Consider the following 14,745-nt stretch of genomic DNA (forward strand, 5'->3'; position numbering starts at 1 on the left):
AAAATATAAAAGTAGTAGAGTCAATTATATTTATAAAAATTAGCCAAGGGGGTACATAAAATAAAAAGATGCAAAACATGACATCATATACATAAAATGCAGAGGGGAGAGTAAAAATGTAGTGCTTTTAGATGTATCTGAACTTAAGTGGCCATCAACTTAATATAGACTGCTGTATACATTAAGATGTTATATATGAACCTAATGGTAATCATAAATTAAAAACATATTATACACAAAAAATAAAGAGAAAAGAATCCAAGCATAGGCCGTCAAACCACAAGGGAAGAGAATAAGAAGAAAGGAACAGAAGAACTATAAAAACAACTAGAAAACAACAAAGTGGCAGTACATACCTATCAAAAATCACTTTAACATAAATGGACTAAATGCTACAACCAAAAGAAATAGACTGAAGAGATAAGAAGAAAAAAAAACCCATCTACATGTTGCTAGCAGAGACTCACTTCAGACCTAAAGACACATACATACAAAAAAGGAAAGGTATGAAAAAACATATCATGCAAATGGAAGCAACAAAGAAACAAACAAAAAAAGAAGCCAGGGTAGCAACACCTAGACAAAATAAACTTTAAAACAAAGACTGTAGCAGGGGACAAAGAAGAACAATACATAATGATAAAAGAAACAATCCAACAAGAGGATATATCAACTGTATCTATGCACCCAAGATAGGAGCCCCTAAACATAAAGCAATATTAACAAACATAAAGGAGAAATTGACAGTAATACAATAATAGAAGACTTTAACACCTCACTTACATCAATGGAAATATCATCCAGACAGAAAAATCAGGAAGCAAACAGTGGCTTTGAATGACACATTAGGCCAGAAGGACTTAATAGGTATATACTGAATATTCCATCCAAAACCAGAATACATTCTTTTCAAGTGCACATGAAACATTCTCCAATGTGCCAAAGAAATCAAAGATGAAATAAAGAAAAATACAGGGACACAAATGAAAATTAAAACCTAATGATTTAAAATCTTTGGGATACAGCAAAAGCAGTTCTAAGGGGAAAGTTTATAGTAATATAAGCCTACCTAAGGAATAAAAATCCCAAACAACCTAACCTTATACCTAAAGGAACTGGAAAAAAGAGTAAGTAAGCCCAAACGCAGCAGGAGGAATAAGAAATATTAGAGTGGAAATACAAAATGGAGACTTAAACAATAGAAAAGACCTATGAAACCAAGAGCTGGTTCTTTGAAAAGAAAGAAAGAAAAAAAACACAATTGATAAACCTTCAGCCAGACTCATCAAGAAATAGAGGACTCGATTAAATTATTTGTTCTTTGGGTGTTGAGTTCTTTATAGATTTTGGAAACCAGCCCTTTATCTGATATGTCATTTGCAAATACCTTCTCCCATTCTGTCTGTATTTTGGTTTCGTTGACTGTTTCCTTTGCTGTGCAAAAGCTTTTTATCTTGATGAAGTCCCAATAGTTCATTTTTGCACTTGCTTCTCTTGCCTTTGGCGATGTTTCTAGGAAGAAGTTGCTGTGGCTGAAGTCGAAGAGGTTGCTGCCTGTGTTCTCCTCAAGGATTTTGATAGATTCCTGTCTCACATTGAGGTCTTTCATCCATTTTGAGTCTATTTTTGTGTGTGGTATAAGGAAATGGTCCAGTTTCATTCTTCTGCATGTGGCTGTCCAATTTTCCCAACACCATTTGTTGAAGAGACTGTCTTTTTTCCATTGGATATTCTTTCCTGCTTTGTCGAAGATTAGTTGGCCATAGAGTTGAGGGTCCATTTCTGGGTTCTCTATTCTGTTCCATTGATCTATGTGTCTGTTTTTGTGCCAGTACCATACTGTCTTGATGATTACAGCTTTGTAACAGAGCTTGAAGTCTGGAATTGTGATGCCACCAGCTTTTCTTTTTCAACATTCCTCTGGCTATTTGGGGTCTTTTCTGGTTCCATACAAATTTTAAGATTATTTGTTCCAGTTCTGTGAAAAAAGTTGATGGTATTTTGATAGAGATTGCTTTGAATGTGTAGATTGCTCTAGGTAGCATAGACATTTTCACAATATTTGTTCTTCCAATCCATGAGCATGGAACATTTTTCTATTTCTTTGTGTCTTCCTCAATTTCTTTCATGAGTATTCTATAGTTTTCTGAGTACAGATTCTTTGCCTCTTTGGTTAGATTTATTCCTAGGTATCTTATCAAATTCAATACCCAAAGAACAAATAATCCAATCAAGAAATGGGCAGAAGACATGAACAGACATTTCTGCAAAGAAGACATCCAAATGGCCAACAGACACATGAAAAAGTGCTCAACATCACTCAGCATCAGGGAAATACAAATCAAAACCTCAATGAGATACCACGTCACCCAGTCAGAATGGCTAAAATTAACAAGTCAGGAAATGACAGATGTTGGCAAGGATGCAGAGAAAGGGAAACCCTCCTACACTGTTGGTGGGAATGCAAGCTGGTGCAGCCACTGGAAAACAGTATGGAGGTTCCTCAAAAAGTTGAAAATAGAGCTACTGTATGACCCAGCAATTGCACTCCTGGGTATTTATCCTAAAGATACAAATGTAGTGATCTGAAGGGGCACATGCACCCCAATGTTTATATCAGCAATGTCCACAATAGCCAAACTATAGAAAGAGCCTAGATGTCCAACAATAGATGAATGGATTAAGAGGATGCGGTGTGTATACACACAGATACACACATACACACACACACACACACACACAATGGAGTATTACACAGCCATCAAAGAAAGGAAATCTTGCCATTTGCAATGATGTGGATGGAACTAGAGGGTATTACACTAAGTGAAATAAGTCAATCAGAGAAAGAAAATTATATGATCTCACTGATATGTGGAATTTAAGAAAGAAGGCAGAGGATCATAGGGGAAGGGAGGGACAAATGAAACAAGATGAAACCAGAGAGGGAGAGAAACCACAAGAGACTCTTAATCTCAGGAAACAAACTGAGGGTTGCTGGAGTGGAGGGGGGTGGGAGGGATGGGGTGGTTGGGTAATGGACATTGGGGAGGGTATGTGCTATGGTGAGTGCTGTGAATTGTGTAAGACTGATGGATCACAGAACTGTACCCCTGAAATAAATACTATATTATATGTTAAAAAAAAAATAGAGAACTCAAAATCAGAAATGGAGAAATAACCAACACCACAGAAACACAAAAAATTGTAAGATAATATTATGAAAAGTTATATATCAACAAACTGAATAACCTAGAAGAAATGGATAAATTCTTAGAAGCATATAATTATCTGAAATTGAGTCAGGAAGGAATAGAATATTTGAAGATTAATTACTGGTAATGAAATTGAACCAGTAATCAAAAAACCTTCCAACAAACAAAAGTTCAGGACCAGATGGCTTCACAGGTGAATTCTACCAAATATTTAAAGAAGAGTTAATACCTATTCTCATCAAATTATTCCAAAGAATACAAGAGGAAGGAAAACTTCCAAATTCATTCTACAAGGACAGCATTACCCTGATACCAAAAATGGGCCAACACACTACAAAAAAATAAAACAGGTCAATATCTCTGTTGCACATAGATGCAAAAATTTTCAACAGATATTACCAAACCAAATCCCATAATACATTAAAAAATAATTCACAATAAATCAAATGGGATATATTTCAGGGATGCAAAGGTGGTTCAATATTTGCAAATCAATCAATGTGAAATATCATATTAATAAGAGGAAGGGTAAAAATGATATGATCATCTCAGTAGATGCAGAAAAAGCATTTGACAAAATACAATATCTGTTGATGACAAAAACTCTCAACAAAGTGGGGTTAGAAGGAACATACCTCAACATAATAAGACCATATATGAAAAACCTACAGCTAATATCATATTCAATGGTGAAACACAGAGTTTTTCTTCTAAATTATGACTAAGACAAAGATGTCCTCTTTTATTCAACATAGTACTGGAAGTCCTAGCTGCAGCAATCAGACAAGAAAAGTAAAAGGCATCCATATTGGTAAGGAAGTTGAACTGTCGCTATTTGCATATGACAGGATACTATATATAGAAAACCCTAAAGACTCCACCAAAAAAAAAAAAAAAGAAACCCAACTATTAGAACTGATAAATTCAGTAAAGTTGCAGGATACAAATAAACATACAGAAATCTACTGCATTTCTGTACATTCATAATAAAGTAGCATATAGGGAAATTACCCATTAACAGTTACACCAAAAAAGATATAATACCTAGGAATAAATTTGATCAAGAAGGTGAAAGGCCTATACTCTCAAAACTATAAGATACTGATGAAAGAAACTGAAGAGGATACCTACAAATGGAAAGATGATACAACATATTCATCTACTGGAAAAATTAGTATCATTAAAATGTCCATATTACCTAAACCAATCTACAGGTTCAATGAAATCCCTATCAAAATACCAATGGCATTTTTTCAAAGAATTTAGCGTTTCAAATTTTAGGTTTTATGGACCCACAAAAGACTTCAAATAGCCAAAGCAAATTTATGAAAGAAGAACAAACCTGGAGGTATCATAATCCCAGATTTTAAGATACACTACAAAGCTATAGTAATAAAGACTGGCACAAAAATAGATATGTAGTTCAATGGAACGGAAGAGTGAGCCCAGAAATAAAACCACATCCAGAAGTTCAATTAATCTATGACAAAGGAGGCAAGAATATACAATGGGGACAGACCATATACTCAATAAATGGCATTGGGAAAAGTGGACAGCTACATGCAAAAAGATGAAACTAGACTACTTCCAGACAACATGCACAAAAATAAAGTCAAAATGGATTAAAGACCTAAATATGAAACCTTAAATCATAAAACTTCTAAAAGAAAATGCAGGCAGTAATCTCTTAAGACACTTTGTGCAACATATTTATGGCTATGTCTCCTGAGACAAGGGAAACAAAAGCAAAAATAAACTATTGGGACTATACCAAGATAAAAGGCTTTTGCACAGCAAAGGAATCCATCAACAAAATAAATGGCAACTTAGTGAATCAGAGAAGATATGTGCAAATGATATATCCAATAAGGGGTTAATACCCAAAATATATTATGAACTCATAAAACAACAAAAAAATCCAATTAAAAAATGTACAGAGACCTGAATAGACATTTTCCAAAGACAGCATACAGATGGCCAACAGAAAAAATGCTCATCACTAATCATCAGGGAAATGCAAATCAAAACCATAATGAAATATCACCTCACATAAATCAGAATATTATTAAAAATACAAGAAATAAGTATTGGTGAGGACATGGAAAAAAAGGAGCCCTCTGCACTGTTGGTAAGAATGTAAATGGGTACAGCCACTGGAAAAACAGTTGGAGTTTCCTCAAAATATTAAAAATAGAAATGCTGGATGACCCAGTAATTTCATTTCTGGTTGGTTATCTACCCAAAGAAAACAAACACTAGTTTGAAAAGATATAAGCACGCTTATGCTTATTGAAGCATTATTTACAATATCCAAGATATGGAAGTAACCCAAGTGTCCATTGATAGATAAATGTATAAAGCAGAGATTATATATATATATATATATATACACACACACACACACACATATGCATACACATGTGTGTGTGTGTATATAAAAGGAATATATATATATATATATATATATATATATGAAAGAATATTGCTCAGCCATAAAAAAGAATGAGATCTTGCCATTTGTGACAACACGGTTAGACCTAGAGTATATAATAAGTGAAACAAGTCAGAGAAAGGCAAATACCATATGATTTCACTTACATGTGGAATCTAAATAATGAAACAAATGAACAAAAAACAGATTTTTTATAAGATTTTATTTATTTATTTGACAGAGAGATTGAGCATGAGCAGGGGCAGAGAGAAGGAGAAGCAGGCTCCCTGCTCAGCAGGAAGCCCAATGCGGGGGCTCGATATCAGGACCCTGAGATCATGACCTGAGCCAAAGGCAGCCACTTAATCAACTGAGCCACCCAGGTGGCCCCAAAACAGATTCTTAAATACAGAGAACTGGTGGTTTCTAGAAGGCAGGTTGGTGAAGGATAGACAAGACAGATAAAGGGGATTAAGAGGTGTAAATTTCCAGTTATAAAGTAAATAGGTCACAGTTAAAATATATAAATGAAAATATAGCATAGGGAATATAGGTGATAATATTGTAATAACACTGTATGGTGACAGATGGTGACTACACATTGTCGTGAGAATGCAGTAATGTATAGAATTGTCAAATCAACATGTTATACTCCTAGAACTAATATAAAATTATATGCCAATTATATTTCAATAAAAATAATAAAATATTTTAAAATTAAAAATTTTTCACTTTGAATTTCAGATAACTAAATACTTTTGATGATTTGGGGATAGTAGGTGGGAAATTTCATTTGTTACATCTTTACAGTGAGTATATAACTTGAATCAGCAAATCCAAGATGTGCTTTTTAATTCCAGTTCAGAATCCTGGGGCAAACTAACATCAGGTTCTAAGAAGAGAAGAGTCACAAAGAACTGTTGCTAATGGTCCTCTCATTTGTGCACCTAGCACAATTGGTAAAGGTTTGACTAAAGCAGTTTTACTTCCACATCTATAGTAAAATGGCATTTGTTTGTGGAGATATTTCCTTTCTCCAGCATCACTTGCTAACACCAATTCCTATTACTGAAGACAAGGTCCTTGGTCAAGGTTTAAGCTCTGATTCAGGAACATGAACCTCTTTTGTTTTCTGTGTGTCTGTTAGATCTGGCCCTATATTAAGAACACCTTCCTCTTATATGGCATGTGGAATTCAACGTAGGGTGGAAACAAGAAAGCATTAAATCATCTGTTGAAAATCCTAAACAATTCAAAAGTCAAAACATACTACACGAGGCATTTTGGTTTGGAGTATACATCTATCCCACTTGTGAGAGATTATAACGTGTGATGCTAAATTGAGATTAATTCAGGCTCATGTGACCGGTTGAATCTGGCAAGGCTTACTTTAAATGTGGAGTTAAAAAATGTATTTCCAGATCCAAATATATGTAGCACATAATATATAGCTAGCTGTGCCAAAAGCATTTGCATTTTTAAAATACAATTAAAAAAATATTTAGCTCTCCAATGAGAGGTGGTTTAGAACAATGAGAAGCAATTTGTTGTATGAGAGCAGTGCAGTAAGACTTGTGAAATCTGTTCCATATTAGTTCTGGGAACTTGGACAGAAGACAATACTTTGAGCCTTCATTTCTTTAACTGTCAACAGGATGAATGATATTTTCCCCAGGTACCGGTGATATAGAAAGATCAAAATGTGATGATGTGCTTGATAAACTATGAAGTTTTATACCTTACCAGTAACACTTACAGAACATTTATGAAGCATGATGCTAGGATTAATAGGCTTGGTATAAACAAAGATAAATAATACATCTGCCTTCTAAGAATTTGTGATCTTATATGGTCAGTGTATGGGAGAACAGAGATGTAAAGAAAAAAATACAACCTATTGCAAATATTTGTGAAAAGGATACTGTAGAAGTTTTAAGTAGTCAGTTTAGTTGGACGAATCAGGAAAGGATTTCCACAAAAAGTGATCTGAGTAGGTGTTACCAGACTGAGGGAAATAGGAGGGTGGTGTTGGTAGATATTCTTCCAGGCTAAGATAAACAAAGGTGCATAAGGATAAAATAGCATGACTCATTAGAAGAACTCTAAAACTACATATGTAGTTTTTCTGCTCTTGACTAATTTGTATCAGATATATTAATAGATACAGTGAGGATATTCAGTCAAATACCAATAAAACCAAGGGATGATGAATTCTTTATGAGAGTATATAGAATATATGTCGACTTTTATTCCTACCTTCTCTGGATATATTCTAAATGGCAACCAATAGTGCAACTCTGAGATTTAGAATGGATTTCATGATGTGATAAGGAGTTTTGGTCAGGGTCTCAAGAATGGTAGATATATAAAAGGCATCATTTGTTACGTTTGATAGGAGAGGTGTATTTAGAAAAAAATTAAAGTGATTTTTCAAGGAATTTATTTACCACAACTATATATGTGAGGAAAAATATGAATTATGAATTAAAAGAATACTCGTTACCAAAAATAAATTTAAACGGTGATGAATATTTTCTCCTCCTTGTGCAGCTGCTCATAGTGGCTCCCACAAAACAGTCCAAATAAAATGTCTTTATAGTTGGTGTGTGAAAATGACCTATGGAATCTTGTTCAATTGCATCATATATCTAACAGGTGGCAGACATTTTTACTTAAAAATCCCTTCCTGTGTAGATTATTGCATTTCCCATTTTGATCATTTTTTTCCAAGTCTCAGGGGATTCTATATAATATACCAGAGTCCATTTCTCTAAGAAATAGGGCCATATTGTCTACCATCTGTGTTTCTGATCTCCTTTTTCAGAAAAATATTCATTTTAATTTGTCCCCTGAGATTTAAAAATTTTCCAAGAATTCTCCATCCCCTCTTCATGACCATGAATCCACATACTTCTACTTCCATTTTATTACTGGTAGTTCTCTAAGTCATCCTTTTTGGTTCTTTCCCATGGTTTCTTTTTTTTTTTTTTTTTTTAATTTTTATTTATTTATTTTTTTACACTTGTTTGGGTCACTTTGTCATGTGCCTAGTTTTCATCTGATTGGACTTTGGTCACAAGTGAGTCACTGAGTTACTTCCTTTCCTTAAATATCATATTGAAAACAAAATCATTGGAAAGATTGAAAGGAAGTGTGTCATTTTCTCAACTGGCAAGGTCAAGTTCTCCCTTAGGATTTAAAGTCCTTTAAATTTTATTTTCTCTTCTTTTGTTAACCTTTTGGAGATAAAGGTGGGGAGAGGTACATCTCAAAAATGAGAACTTTGTTAAGTGATAATTACAGTTCCTCTAATATTTTTTATAAATATCTACTTTCTACTGTTTCTACTGTTATTTTCAAATGAATTTTAGAACATTTTTCTGTATTATATATTTGCTATATTATATAATTTATTATATATATTTGCCATATTGTATCTATCTGTCACATTGAACTTTATTTGTAAATCAAATCCATTTAGATTAATAAAAAATTTTTAATTGAAGAGTAAGGCAGAGATTTATCCAAGAGAGCTGTCTCATCAAACTCAAGAAAAATCATTTCAATCTCACAAGGGACTGGAATCAGGAACTGGAGATTTCAAGTATCAAAGTTACTTTCTCTGTGACATGATTATTTTTTATTGCTTCTCTGCTTTTGTGCCTCAATTATCTTTCCTCCTTTGAACTGGATTTAATTATCTGTGTACATAACAGAAAATGCCTGCTTCAGCCCTTCATAACATTCCATGCCATGAGTACAATAGAAGCTATGTTATTCTGTGAACCAATTCCAATAATGAAATATTGAAGATAATTTAGAATTTAGATATGGAAAGGAAAATTTCAAAAGTAGGAATAGAATTGAAAATAGGCAGGGGAAACTTTTTGACAGGAATAAATTATGGAATAATTATAAACTTGGAATCAATTGTAAATTTATAAAAAGCTGTGATGAGATGGTTTTAAATGCTAATCAATTTAGGTTTGGTGAGAGTAAGGTTCATTTGGAAGGGTAGTACTATAATTACTTATAGCCCTGCTTGTAGTAGTATGTGAGCCAAGAGCTTAGCCACTGGCTCTGCCTATCTTCTGAACAAAGCAGGTGAGCTCATCTGGTCAGGGGACTCATGTGTGGTTCTGCCTGATGTGGGTTCCCAAACAACAAGCCCATTCTACCATCCTGCCTAGCCAGTAAAGCTAATTCATAGCCCCAATTACTACTGAATATAACCTATTCTCACCTCACTGAGAAGCCTGGCCACAGAATCCAGGGAACCAAAGAGTCCTTTCTATAACCATGCTCAGGCAGGGAACAAAGCCAACAGTCCTATCCAACTGTTTCTAGCCAGCAGTAATTAACTAACATAGACCCTGATAGCAAGTGTTTCATCTGCCGAAGGACACAATCAGTTGAGCCATCCAGAAACCCAAGCTGAGCTGCCTGGTGAAGGAATGTCTCTGCTAAAGCGAACCTGAGAGCCTGAAAAAGGATACCACTTACTCAAATGTATGATACCAAGGTAAGAAACCACAGACCACAAAAGATCAGTTAAACATAACATTACCAATGGTAACTTATAAAGCTCCAATAACTGACTCTAAAGTAATGGAGATCTATGAACTATCAAAGAATTCAGAAAAAATTCTCTTAAAGGAATTCAGCAAACTATAAGAACACAGAGAAAGCTAAACAAAACTAATAATGCATGAACAAAATGAAACAAAAGAAGTCATTATATAATGATAAAAGGGTCAATCCATCAAGAAGCTATAATTATAAATATGTATACACCAAACATTGGAGCACCTTAATATATAAAGCAAATACCAACAGAAATAAAAGGAGACATAAACAGCAGTACAATAGTTGGGAACTTTAATATTCCACTCTTAGCAATGGATACTTTAACCAGATAAAGTCAATAAGAAAACAGACTTAAACAGCACTATTGACCAAACGGACCTAACAGACATAAACAAAACATTTCATACAACAAAAGCAGAATACATATACTTCTCACAAGTGTGTGGAACATTTTCTAGGATAGACCATATGTTAGGCTACAAAACAAGTCCTAGCAAATTTAAGAAGATTGAAGTCATACCAAGTATATTTCTTGACCATATGGTATGAAATTAGAAATCAATAGAAGGAAAGCTGGAAAATTCACAAATATGTGGAAATTAAATAACACTCTCCCAAAAAACCAATGGATCAAAGAGGAAACTAAAAGGAAAAAGTATCTTGAGGCAAAGGAAAATAGAAACAAAACATCAAACTTTATGGGAGAAGCCTTCTAGGAGGGAAGTTTATAGCTCTAAATTCTTACAGAAAGACCTCAATCTCAATTTACACCTGAAGGAACAAGGAAAAGAAAAACAAACTAAGCCCAAAGTTAGAAGGAAGGAAAGATGTCAAGGACAGGGTCAGAAGAGAATTGAAATAACCGGAAAACAATAAAAAAAAAAAAGATTAATAAAACTAAGAGTTGGTTCTTTGAAGACAAAATTGACAAGTCTTTAGTTGGACTAACCAAGAAAAAAAGGGAAAGGACCCAAATCAATAAAATTATGAGTGAAAAAGGAGACACTACAACTCATACCACAGAAATACAAAGAATCATGAGACTACCATAAATATATGCCAACAAACTGGACAACCTACAAGACATGGATAAATTCCTAGAAGCATACAACCTACCAAGACTTAATTAGGAAGAAATACAAAATCTGAGCAGACTAATGAGTAGGGAGATTGAATCAATAATCAAAATCCTTCAAACAACAAAAAAAGCTAAGGACTAGATAGTTTCACTGGTTAATTCTAGCAAACATTTACAGAAGAATTAATCCCATTCCTTCTCAAATTTCTAAAAATTTGAAGAGGTGGGAGGAGATGCTTCCAAACTCATTTTGCAAGGATAGCATTACTCTGACACCAAAGTCAAACAAGGATACTACAAAAAAGAAAACTACAGGCCAATATCCCAAAATTAACTCAAAATGGGTTACAGGGGTGCCTGGGTGGCTCAGTCGTTGAGCATCTGCCTTCGGCTCAGGTCATGATCCCAGGGTCCTGGGATCGCCCCGCATCGGGCTCCCTGCTCAGCGGGAAGCCTGCTTCCCCCTCTCCCACTCCCGTTGCTTGTGTTCCCTCTCTCACTGTGTCTCTCTCTCAAATAAATAAAATGTTTAAAAAACAAAACAAAACAAAAGAAAATGGGTTACAGACTTAAATGTAAGACTTGAAACTACAAAACTTCTATAAGAAAAAATAGGGAAAATACTTCTTGGCATGGGTCGCAGCAATGATTTTTTTGGCTTTGATACTTAAAGCACAAGCAACAAAATCAAAATTACATAAGTGGTACCATATCAAATTAAAAAGCTTTTGCACAGCAAAAGAAATGATCAACAAAATGAAAAGGCAATTTATGTGATGGGAGAAAAGTGTGGTTTGCAAACCACACTTCTGATAAGGTTTAAAATATGTAAAGAACCTGTAAAACTCATTAGCAAAAATAATCTAATTTAAAAACAGGCTAAGGAACTGAGTGGACATTTTTTTCCAAAGCCATACAAAAAAAAGTTTAGTGCAAAAAAAAAAAAATGTTGGTAACAAATTAAAAAAAAAAAGGACATACAAGTGGTCAACAGGTACATTAAAAGGTGCTCAACATCTCTAATTAGGGAAATGCAAATCAAAACCACAATGAGAACCCACAATGAGCTATCACCTCACACCTGTTAGAATAAATGTCATCAAAAAGACAAGTAGTAATGAATGCTGGTGAGGATGTGGAGAAAAGAAAACCCTTGTGAACTGTTGGCGGGAATATAAACTGATGCAGGCACTTTGGAAAATAGTATGAAAATTCCTCAAAAATGTAGAGATAGAGCTACATTGTGATCCATCAATTTCACTTCTGGGTATATATCTGAAGGAAATGAAATCATTGACCCAAAGAGAGATCTGTGCTCCATGTTCACTGCAGCATTATTCACAATCGCTAAAATAGGGAAACAACCTGAGTTGATGGATGAATGGATAAAAAGGTGATACACACACACACACACACACACATATATATATATATGGATATACACATATCGTATATGTACATGTATGAATAATGGAATACTATCCAGCCATTAAAAAAAAAAAAATTCTCCCATTTGGATGGACTTTGAGGGCATTGTGTTAAGTGAAACAAGCTGGACAGAGAAGAATGATCTCACTTGTATGTGGAATAAAAAAATAATCTCATAGAAATAGACATTAGATTTGTGGTTTGTCAGAGGCAAGGTATGAGGAGTGGGGGAATTGGGTGAAGGTGCTCAAAAGGCATAAAATTCTATTTACAAGATAAATACGTTGTGGGATGTAATATACAACATGAAGACTAGATCTTAGAAGTTCTCTTCACAGGAAAAAAAATTGTGACTACGTGAGGTGATGATGTTAACTGATTGTGGTAATCATTTTGCAACATATACATAAACTAATGTTTGTATACATTTAAGGTATACGATGTTACATGTCAATTATATCTAAATAAAACTTTAAAAAATTAAAAAACCTGAAAAAATTTAAAAATTTAAAAAATTTTAAAAAGGCCACTGAATTCCAAGGACAGTGAAACTCAAAAGAGGGAGAGCAAATATAACACAAACACATTAAAACTGTAAATAAAATTATTTTACCAGATAAATGCAAACCGAAAAATTGGGGTGCCCAAATATGTACTAAATTGTTGAAATGTCCCTATAATAAGCTATGCAAAGGGGTTCTTGGAAATGCTGAAAATACATGAGATATTTTTCAGAAAGATTTTTTAAACATTATAAATCTCTTCTGAGATGCTCCAGCTTTAAGCCCTAACTGGGATCAATACCTTGGAATTGAACGCTTTACTGACAAGGCAGCAGCATGGGGTTCAATAGCAACCTGTATAAGTTCAAAATGTTTTAATTATTGGCCAAATCAACATTCCTTTTGGATGAAAGTATTCATTTCTTTGTAAGTTTTGGTTTTTTTTATACTGAACAAAGTATCAATGCTTGTTATGGTGGAAAATTATTTTTCATTTTAAATAGTGCCATCAATCTATCTCCTTATCACAGGGTTCAAAATGAAGTAAAATTGATTTGACTTTGGTAAAGTTTTGACTTTCACTTCAGCAAACAATACAAATGGAAAAAATAATTTGGTCAAAGGAAGGACAGAAGAAATAAAAAAAGAGAACAGGTTAACTTTTATACCCATAATAACATATTCCTGAAAATTTAAGAGTTTTCTACTTAAGTTGACTATCTAAAATTTGGTTGAATTTGATTTGAAATTTTCATTAAATTATAGATCCTCTCCATCAAGTATATTAGGCATCTTAATTGTTAAAACAGAAATTTTCAAGAAATATATAATTTATATAATTATTTATGTATTGTTCATTATTTACACATAATAAAAGAAAATTGAAAATACCCATTCTTTAAGAGTTCTTTGGTATATTTATTTTGTATGTATGGGCTTTGTTTCTCAGTTTTTACATAATATTCTTTATTGCAAAGTTCTATATTTGTTAAATTATTTGAGTAGATTTTAGCATTTTTATTTTTTAATTTTTAAAAGATTTTTATTTATTTTTTGACACAGAGAGAGACACAGCGAGAGAGGGAACACAAGCAAGGGGGGGGAGTGGGAGAGGGAGAAGCAGGCTTCCCACCGAGCAGGGAGCCGGATGTGGGGCTCGATCCCAGGACCCTGGGATCATGACCTGAGCTGAAGGCAGACGCTTAACGACTGAGCCACCCAGGCGCCCCTAGCATTTTTTAGTTAGTATAACACAGTTTTAGTTTTAACAATTAGGAAAATGCCTAGTGTATTATCCAGAATTCATTTGGTTTAAATCAGAGCCCTATTAATTCATCCTATGTAATTAATTTCAAAGTTTTAGTTTATATTTGAAGTTTAAAATTATTGTATATTCTTACCTATTTATGCAGAAGAAATTTTTCATGTGTAATTATGCTTAATTAACAAATAGATGTGTTGCATCTACTATGAACAAAATACCTTTCTAAATATTTTAAGAAATAT

The sequence above is a fragment of the Phoca vitulina genome, unplaced genomic scaffold (genome assembly GCF_004348235.1).
Source record: "Phoca vitulina isolate PV1807 unplaced genomic scaffold, GSC_HSeal_1.0 scaffold25, whole genome shotgun sequence".
Taxonomy (NCBI): Eukaryota; Metazoa; Chordata; class Mammalia; order Carnivora; family Phocidae; genus Phoca; species Phoca vitulina.